This window comes from Echinops telfairi, unplaced genomic scaffold (genome assembly GCF_000313985.2).
Source record: "Echinops telfairi isolate 266 unplaced genomic scaffold, ASM31398v2 ScPeMD7_3509;HRSCAF=4178, whole genome shotgun sequence".
NCBI classification, from domain to species: Eukaryota; Metazoa; Chordata; class Mammalia; order Afrosoricida; family Tenrecidae; genus Echinops; species Echinops telfairi.
The window spans coordinates 1,442,031-1,449,454 of NW_022107407.1; the positions used below are offsets into that span (position 1 = coordinate 1,442,031).

General features: G+C 36.3%; 1 pseudogene; it reads right to left on the reverse strand.

Moving 5' to 3' along the window:
- Positions 1-2,160: 2,160 nt before the first annotated feature.
- LOC101639559 overlaps positions 2,161-7,424 on the reverse strand; it is an 80,169-nt pseudogene continuing 74,905 nt past the window's right edge.

The following is a 7,424-nucleotide window of genomic DNA, read 5'->3' on the forward strand; positions in this document are numbered from 1 at the left end:
TCAGTATTTCCTGCCAATCCTGGGAGTGGTTAGTCTCAAAAGCCTATATATCAGCATCCTGCCATTTTACCTGTAAACCTTTTATTCATTCATCTCAGGAGTCAGCAACCTGGTATGTCATCTGATTATCTGATGTCAGTAGAAACATCTAGTCTGTTGGAAGTCCATTGGAACTATAAGTCAGGAAATCAAATGACATAATATATTGGGCAAATATTCTGCAAACTACTGCTTTAAAGCTTTGAAAAAGCAAAGATCTCACTTTGAGGACTAATGTATGCTATGCTCAAGCCATGGTAGCTTCAATTACCTCATATTATTGCTAAAATAAGGAATAATGAAGAATTGATGCCTTTGAATAATAATATTATCAAAAGTCTTACATATAGCATGAATTCCAGCAAATGAAAAAATCACTGTTGGAAGAAGGACAGTTAGAATGCTCCTTAGAAGCAAGGAAGGAGAGACTTGGTCTTACATTCTTTGGGCATGTTTTGAGGAATAACAAGTCTGGGGAGAAGGACACCATGGTTGGTAATGTAAAGGGTTAGCAAAAAACAAACAAACAAACAAACAAAAACAGCACCCCCCAAACCAAAACATACCCAAAATTGGGATTTCCTCAATGAGATTGACACTTTGATTGCAACAATGAACTCAAACATAGAAACAATTTTGAGAATGACACAGGACCTGGCAGTAGTTCATTCTGCTGTATATAGAGGAGTTGGAATTAAATTAAAGGCACATATCAAAAACAATAGCATGGATGTTTAATTTTAATTTTCCCCATAGGTTTGCAAAGAAATAATTCATTCCTCTTTATATTACCACTTCATTATTTTATTTATTGTTGTACTCTATAAGATGAACAAAAAAATTAAAAAGTATACCACCAACATCATCAAAATCTAGTGAAACAATAGATAACATTTTTTCTGAAAACCCTCACTAGCCCCAACAAATGTATTATTCTAGTCTCTGGTTCACTTGTATGCTGATATCAGTTGCTATACACAATCTTTGTACTGTGAGGGGCTGAAGTATGTTTCTATAGATTTATGATTTATGAAGAATTACAATACATTGCTCATGCACTGTTTGTGTGCATTTTGAAAACTGGGGACATGAAATTACATGTTTTTAAGTCTCCACTATATTTTTTCCTAGTTTTCCTTTTACTTTTCTGTAGGTACAACAGGATGCCAGATGAGGTGTGTTTTTCAGAGCTCCTTTGTAGCCTAAATTTATATTTTAAATCTGATGGTAGATTGTATCTGTGGTTGCCATCTAGAACATCTCTTCTTTACTTATTTGTAGAGATCAGAGTCATTATGGACATGGTATCAGATGCCATACATTTAGTCACAATCCTAGCTCTGCTCGGAACTAGCCTTATAATTTTAGGTTAGTCACTTAAGCTTCCTGAACCTTGATTTATTCTCTATTAAATGGGGATGATGGTATTGTGGATACCTGGCAGTGAGGAAATAGTAAATGAATCTTTCTTTTATTAATAGTGATTTATTTATTTAAGGGTTTTTTTGGGGGGGTTGTATGCTTTTATTTTCCAAAGTTTTAAAGTAAACTATCATTTCAAATATTCAAATATTTTTAACTAGAAGCATATTTTTAACAAACACATCCAAAGACATTAAAAAAAATTTACTTACATGACATTGGTCTTTAAAAATTGTGCTGTTCCTCTATTGTAATCTAGCAGTCAGAGATACCTATCCAAGAGGATAAGTGAAGCCAAGACTCGGTTTACATTGTCTGCTAACCTTTGTTCTGCCATGAGGCTGCATCTATCTGCCCAAAGGAAGGGATGCCTTATTTAATCTGCACAGAAGCCACAAATCTGCTTTAACATCACGAGACTCAGAATCTTTGTTTGAATTTGCATTCCAACTATGCTAAAACAAATTAGAAGAGTACCAAGTTCAATAAGCAAAATTCTGAAATCTCAAAGGATGGCCAATTGATTGTAACTCTAACCACTATTTCAAAGAGAATTATACTGCCTTTCTGACTTTTTGAAAACTATGCTACTGCATCAACTGCAATAGTACATCCCACAGTCTTTTATTTTCCATACCAACAAGTAAAAATAACAAAACAACCCCCAGTGCATATTCCCACGTATTACAATGACTTCTTTCAGTCTTTGAACTGCTTAGCTCCTTCTCTTGCTGATCTATCAGGTTCTTCAAATCCCAAATGCCCAGGAATATGCATCCACTGAATGTCCATACCCTGGATAAGTTTGTCAAGTTCAACAAAGTCTTCTTTGTTGATCACCTCTTTACCTGTGCTGGTTCTCCATCCATTCTTCTTCCAACCTTTAACCCAATTAGTTATGCAATTTATAGTAAACATGCTGTCTGTATATAAAATCAATTTATGGATGTTTTGAGTCTTTGCTTGTTCACTGGCTTTGCAGGCTGCATGAATTTCTGCTCTTTGGTTTGTTTGCCTTCCAGGGAGTCTAATGCCTACATTTAAAGCATTGCCTGGCCCCCGGTACACTCCAATTCCTGCTCGGGCTCTTCTCCAGCAATTACTGGAGCAACAGCCATCTGTGTAAGCAGCTACAAAATCTCATACTTTGCACTTGGTTCTGCATTTTCATTTTCCTCTTCATCCACTGACTCGATTCACTTGTTTGCTTTCACTTAAGATTCTTTAAAATGTTAATTTTTCTGTCCTTCTGAAGCAGTAGGGTGCACAGAATTCCTGACAAGGCTGAAGTCTCATCTTCAGTAGCAAACTTCCTAAATCTAGCAGCAGGAAACCAGTCCACCTGCATTCTACATTCATTCCAGGAATGAAAAACCCCAGTCTTGCAGCCACTTCTCACTCAATATTATTTATTTCTATTCCAGTTGAAGCTGATAATTTTTGGCTCTTCCAAGACCACGTACTAGTTTGACATCATCATGATGACTCTCTATTAGTATTTTAAAACCACTTTCTTGAAACTTTCCAACATTTACTTATTTAAAGAAGATCAAAAAGGGTCCAATATTTAGAAAATTAATTTCATATCATACTTGATTCTTGAAGAAAAATATTTTAAGATTCCTGCTGTATACATTTTTAAAAAGAGAGAAATTCAAAATTGCGTTTTTTGAAAACTAAGATTATAGCTTCTATACATTGTAGAAAATTTCCAAACAAGGTCAAGAAGTCTTAAAAATACTTGAGAAAATTTCTCCACAAAGTCAGCAAGGAATGTGCCAACTTCAACTTTTTTCTAGAAGGTATTTTAAACTAAAAAATTGTGGTTTTCAAAAGGATTGTGCTCAAAACTAACCATTGGTACTGGAAAAAAAATTCCAAGGCCTACTTTTTATTTTTATTATTATTTTAATGTTGCTTTTCGGGGACTGACTGAGTGAAATTAGTGTAGGAGATTTTGAATATGTAAATATTATTTCCTGATGCAATTTTTAGCTTTATAAATGCTGGCTGCACAAGCACCAATTAGGAAAACATCACTATCCACCAAGAATGGACCCACTTCAACAACTATCAATGATGGGTTCATCCAAAAGTAACTTCACTCTGGTTGTCCATGCATAGAAGGTATTCCTAATAGCAAATGTAGTGTCATCTCCATTAGATATAAGTAGTTTGTGTAGTTACTAGCATAGAACAGTCTCTGCTCTTCTATGCTAATACAAAAATTCCTGGATATCATGATTGGAGAAGTTAATGCAAATGAGAAAACCGCTCAGTGAGACAGATTGGCACAATAATTAAAACAATGAACTCGAATGCAGTAACCACCACAGAGATAAAATTTACACCACAAAGTGTAAAATTAGGTGATGCTTCCTTATGTCATGCATAAGTTTTCCATGTGTTCTTATCAAGTGCACTTTGTAAGTAAATGGACAGATAGATGATAGAAAGAGAGTGCACATGTACACACACACTGCACACACACATATACATGCAGCACAAACTTTGAGAAAGCACTAAGATTTTTCTAGCTATTACAGTTCGGTGTTCTTTATTTGAGACTTTATTTTCTGCTTTAATTTTATGAAATCCTAAAATTGGATGGGATAAGAAGTTAAGATGTTAGGAAAAAAGCCTTGATGTATCACTCATGATAAAAGTAAAACTCTTCCCAGACAAGGAAAAACTCAAAGAATACTGTGTTAGACAGGGTTCTCTAGAGAGATAAAACCAAATTGCTGATAATTTAATATATTTATTTATAAAGATAATTAGATATCTAACAAGAAATGAACTGTTAAATCATATACAGATAAATATATAATACAAAAAATGAACAGTTATATTATAAAGCAGTACAAATGGCTCAGTGCAACTCACTTCCATGACAGAGAGTTGTGAGACACTAGCAGTCCTTCAAGTCTAGTCTGATGCCAGGTTTTTTTTCTATATCCAGAGAGAAATAGGCTATCTCAGCACAACAGCCAATCACAAGGCAGTTCACCAACTGTCAGCTAGGTCACTAACCGCCAGGCCCCAGCTCCAGAGATGTCTTAAAGGGACCTCAACTTACAGAGACACAGTTCACAGGCTATGCGTCCCACAGGTAGTGTAGCCTGTAAATTGAGGCACAGAACAAGCAAGGCAGCCACACACTGGTCCGATGATCAAAGAGCGAGAGACAATAAAGGTGAGGCTCACCGAGCCATTTATCTCTCTGCCCTTCAGTTAATCCCACTTGTGTTTATTGGCCAGGCTGGCACAATAAACTATCTCAAATACGTTAGAAGAAACCCAGCCCTACAAAAGATCTTTGCCGACCCAGTACGGGCAGAAGAACATCACTCACCAAGCATAAATGAGAGAATGCAACTTAGAACAAGCTCACCCAGAGGGCAACAAAGAGAAAACAATCCTAAGATAGCATTGGCATGAGGCTGGAAAGAAGCCAAGAATAATAAACACACACACACACACACACACACACACACACGCACAACATATGATAAGAAAGGGCGGTAGGAAAACACACAATACAAAATGCATAAGATGACATCACAGAGTCCACAGATGGAGATAATAACCCTGAATATCAATGGACTGACTCAGGTATTTAAAAATGGAGGCTAGCAGACTGGCTTAGAAAGCACAACTCATCAATCTGCTGCCTACAAGAGACACATTTCAAGATTACAGACAAAAATAGGCTGAGAATCAAAGGCTGGAGAAAGGCGTCCAAGCAAACATCAATCCAAAATAAGCAGGGGTTACAATCCTAATCTTGTATAAAATTGACCTCAAAGTGCAAATCATAAAAAGAGATAAGGAGGGACACTATATAATGCTCAAGGGAACAGTACACAAAGAACCACTAAGCATTCTAAACATTTACTCGCCAAACAAGCATTCAGTGGAATATGTCAATCAAATGCTCCAAAAGATGAAAAAAAGGAATTACAGCCTCAAAAATTATAGTAGGTGACTTCAATACACCACTCTCAGAGAAACATCGATCACTGGGAAAGAATCTCAACAAGGAGGCTAGAGACTTAAACACTACAATTAGACAATTTGTCCTGATAGGACATTTATAGAGCTTTTCATCCAAATACACAAAATTCACATTCTTTTCAACCCCACATGGCACATATTTGAATATAGACCACATGCTGGGGCATAAGTTGAATCTACATAAATTTAAGCACATTGATATCATACAGACCACTCTCTCTGAAAACTGTGCCATAAGGTTGGTAATCAACAAAAAGAAGAAGAAGAAAACAAGAGCAAACAATTGGAGGATGAATAACTCTCTATTGCAAAAGGAGTGTGTACTGGCCCAGATCAGAGATGAAATTAGGAAATTTCTACAAACAAATGAGATTGACAACATGATGTACCATAACTTTTGGGACATAGCAAAGGCAGTTATCAGAGGAAGTTTCATAGCAATACATGCACACCGGAGAAAGGAAGAGAGACCCATGATTGATATGCTGGCACAAAATTTACAACAACTAGAACAGAGTCAGCAGGATAATCTTACTAATAGCAAAAGAAAAAAATAATAAAAATCAGGGCTGAGAGTCAGGAGAGGAAAAATATGAAAACTATGGAAAAAATTAATGCTGCTAAAAGTTGGTTCTTTGAAAGGATAAGCAGAATCGACAGAACGCTGGCAAATTGAACCATAGAAAGGAGGGAACAGATTTCAATAACAAGAATGAGCGATGTAAGAGGGGACATTACAACAGACCCTAATGGAATCAAAAGGATAATTACACATTACTATGAAGGGCTGTATTCCAATGAATTCAACGACTTGGAAGACATAGACAAATGCTTGGAAAAACAAACCCTCCCTAGACTATCTCCAATGAATGTCAAGAATCTCAACAGACCCATAGCAATAGAAGAACTAGATAAGGTTATCAGGGGATTACCAACAAAAAAATCCCCTGGACCAGATGGCTTCACAGGAGAATTCTACCAAGTATTCATGGAAGAAATGACACGAATCCTACATAAATTCTTCCAGAATGTAGAAAGAGACGGCAAACTCCTGAATTCCTTCTATGAAGCTAGTATAACTCTGATACCAAATCTGGGCAAGGATACCACAAGAATTGAGAACTACAGACCAATATTCCTAATGAACATTGATGCAAAATCCTTTAAAAAATACTGACCAATAGAATACAAAAGTATATAAAACAAATAATTCACCATGGCCAAGTGGGATTAATATGGGATGCAGGGATGGCTCAACATACCAAAGACCATTAGTATCATTCACCACATTGACATGAAAAACTATAAAAACCAAATTCTAATATCAATAGATGTAGAAAAAGCATTCGACAATATCCAACACCAATTCCTGTTTAAGACACTCGAGAAGATAGGAATGGAAGGAAAGATAGGAAAATTTCTCAGGAAAATACAAGCTAGATATGAAAAATCAACAGCCAACGTGGTAGTCAATGGAGAGAAAACAAACACAATCCCATTGAAAAAGGGGACCAGACAAAAATGCCCCTTGCCCCTACTCTTATTTAACATCATACTGGAGGTTTTAGCTCACATCATAAGGCAAAAAAAGGCATCCAATGTATTTTCCTGGGGAAGTAAGAGATGAACCTGTCATAAATTGCAGACGATATTATTTTATATATGGAAAATCCAAAAGCTCCACAAGTTGAGTACTGGAAGCAATAGGGGAATATGGCAGAGTGGCAGGATGCCAGATTAACAAACAGAAGTTCATTGGACTGCTTTACACATTGGATAAGACCACAGGAGAGGAAATAAAAAAGGTGGTGCCCTTGTATAGGTCTTTAGTCTTTTTTGTTAAATATATTCCTAGGTATTTCATTTTGTTCTTGGCTACTGTGAAGGGTACTTCCTTCTTAATCCCCTCTTCCATGTTCCTGTCCGATGTGTATAGAAAACCTACC